Raw genomic sequence first — 3,029 nt, 5'->3', positions numbered from 1 at the left:
CTAGGGAGGTACAGGAAAAGGGATGTACAGGACAGACGAGACATGGGGAACAAAACTATGGGAGGTGGAGACGACTCCTCCCCAAGAAGATGAGAAAGGCACCTTCAGGCAAAAAAGCCACATGGTCTCCGAGAGGGCAAAGCCCAGAATGGCGCTGGCGAGGAGCTGTTGCTTTAGAGAAGGGTTCCTGGCATAACCAATGGTCAGGCTTCCAAACACTGTCCCACTCCCGGCCCCAGAGCCAACCACCCCAACCCTGGCAGCCCCTGCCCCAATGAACTTGGCGGCTGTGTTGATGTCCCTTGAAACTGTGCTGTTTGGAAGCTGCGGCAAGGGACAGGCAAGGTCTGGGGATGCGAGGCTGCCAAGCAGCTGAGGCTGTTGTATGTCGGTGTTTCCGGTTGTTTCAGCAACACCTCCGACAGTGGTCGGCTCAGCAGCTGAGAGGTGCTCCTGACCAAGGAGGAGTGGAAACAGGCCTGGAGCAGGTATACATTTTCAGGGGTGAGAGGCTGTGGCAGTAGAGTTGCAGCCAGTGCAAAGAGAGGGGGTGGGGTGGGGCAATAAACAATTCTTAAAACAATAAAAAAGATTACAGCCTCGGCTAATGGACTGGGCCCAGACAGGGTGCTGTGGGGAAAGGGGCAGGCTGGGATTCCCTGGGTCACCAGGGTGGGACAGGGAGATGTGGGAGCAGGAACCACCCAACCCTAGAACGATTTCTCTGGACTCTCAGTACATCTGGGGGCGGGGGTGGACACTAGGGCCCCTCCAGGCAGGAATAGGGTCAGCCTGGCCTCTCTGTCCACCCTCTTGGCCTGCCACTCACATCTGCCTGACCCCCTTTTTAGGAAGGGAACGGGGGAGCATAAATCTGAAAACTTTCCCACCCCCAACACCTAGCCACCCACACTTCCCTGAGCTGGAGCTTGAAAGGGAAAAGATCACGTCTTTCTCTAATCTCTAACTGAAGTGAATTCGGACTCTCCTTCAGGTACGAGACTGGCAGGGAACCACCAGGCCAGTGGCTCTGTCACAGGTGAAAATGACAGGTCACCTCCTATCTCACTACAGCAAGTGGGAATCTCCATAAATATTGTTCAGACTCATCATTATTTCCAAATCATGGCCGTCATTGAGCCTATGGCTAGATATTCCTACCTAATGGTTCAATAAAGCAGCACATGTACGACAACAGCAACTGTGGTTTAACATTTTGAAACCTACATATCAGTACAACGTGTCTTCAGAATGTTCATGGCAATGTGTATTGGGAAAAACTGTGGATCCACTTCAAAATTTTTTTGCACCAAAATGCACTCGTATTTTAATTCCTCTTCCACTGACCCTTTGAAGTCCCCTGATATAACGTAAATTTTGTAATTCTGCATGTTCTGTTTTATGTAATTAAGAATTATTTTAGGCATGCTCATTTTAAAAAATGTATGTATCAGGACCAGCTGTTGGTGAAATGGCTATGTCATTGAACTCCCCTGTAATCGACTCTGGTTCAAGTACCGGACCTGGCAGCTTAAACTCACGCTTGGCACATGTGCCTGCATGCCCAATCCCAAGAGGAGAATGGAGAAGATGGGATTGTGGCATGTCCTTCCGCCCTGGCAGTGATTTCTCGCTTTCTCTCTCTCTCTCTCTCTTTCTCTCTCTCTCTGTCTTTCTGGCGAGCACACACACCCTATAGAAAACCCTCTCAAAAATAAATAAATAAATAAAAAGAAAAAATAAAAATGTATGTGTCAAGGGACCAGCAGTTGGTGTAATGGCTATGTCACTGGACTCCCATGTGGTGGACTGCAGTTCGAGTCCCAACCCTGGTGGTTTAAACCCACACCGGGTGCGTTTGCATGCGTGCCCAAGATCCAGAGAGGGGAATGGTGGAGAAGGTATTGCAGCATCGCCATGTGCCCTAGGAGGGTGATTTCTCACTTTCTGTCTCTCTCTGTCTTTCTGGCGAGTGCCCATGCCATATACAAAAAACTTCTCCAAAAATAAATAAATAAATAAATAATATATGTACCAAAATGAATTAGACTTAAAAAACATACTTTTAAGAATTATTTTATTTAACTTTAGTTACTTATTTAAATTTGATCAGAGAAGGACAGAGCGAGAGACAGCGAGAGTGAGAGAGCCAGTCTCCAGGTACAGGACTTGAGCCACAGTTGACCATGTTGGAGTTCAGCACCTTTAACTCCCATGCCACCTGCCATCTCCTAAAACATATATTTTTTAAAAAAATATTTTATTTAACTTTGTTTATTTACTTATTTAGCATTTATTTTAATTTTCTTTTTCTTTCTTTTGGAGATGTTTTTGCTATAGGGCGTGTGCGCTCGCCAGACAGACAGAGAGAGACAGAGAGACCGAAAGCGAGAAATCACCACCACCCCCCGGGGGATGGCCATGCTGCAATCCCTTCTCCTTCGTTCTCCTCTCGAGATCTTGGGCATGCACGCACACACGCCTGGCATGAGTTTAAGCCACCGGGTCCAGGACACGAACCATAGTCGACTACATGGGAGTCCAGCGACATAGCCATTATGCTAACTGCTGGTCCCCATTTATTTTAATTTTCACTAGAGAGGACAGAGCAAAAGGGTTGGGGGAGTGAGAAGGCAAACTGCCAAGTCCAAGACTTGAACCACAGTCGGCCATGTGGGAGTCCAGCACCTTTAAGTAACATGTCACCTGCTGTCCCCAATACTTAAAAACTTCTAAAAAGATACACTGTCTGGTGTTGGTCAATATGAATGCTGTGAACAAGGAGAAGGAGAGGCCTTGCCCAGGTCCTCCATAGAAAGGCCTCACTGTGCAGCTGGGGGCACAGGGCAGAGCAATGCTCTGTGAGGCCGGCTCACCAGGGAAGATCCAGGTTCCCGTCCAGAGACCTCCCTGAGTGCACTGGACATGCACGGTGCCTGAACCTGGGGATAGTGGAGGCTGGCATGGACTGTATATCAGCACCCTGTGGGAAGTGCTGTCTCTCTCTCTCTCTGTTTCTCCTGCTGTGG

General features: G+C 48.4%; 1 pseudogene; it reads right to left on the bottom strand.

Annotated features, from left to right (window-relative positions):
• On the bottom strand, positions 1-511 carry LOC114005214 (ATP synthase F(0) complex subunit C2, mitochondrial pseudogene; annotated as a pseudogene).
• Between the last annotated feature and the right edge of the window lie 2,518 nt (positions 512-3,029).

The sequence above is a fragment of the Tupaia chinensis genome, unplaced genomic scaffold (genome assembly GCF_000334495.1).
Source record: "Tupaia chinensis unplaced genomic scaffold, TupChi_1.0 Scaffold143574_1, whole genome shotgun sequence".
Taxonomy (NCBI): domain Eukaryota; kingdom Metazoa; phylum Chordata; class Mammalia; order Scandentia; family Tupaiidae; genus Tupaia; species Tupaia belangeri.
The sequence above is the reverse complement of the archived record's forward strand: the minus strand, read 5'-3'. Positions and strand labels throughout refer to the sequence as shown.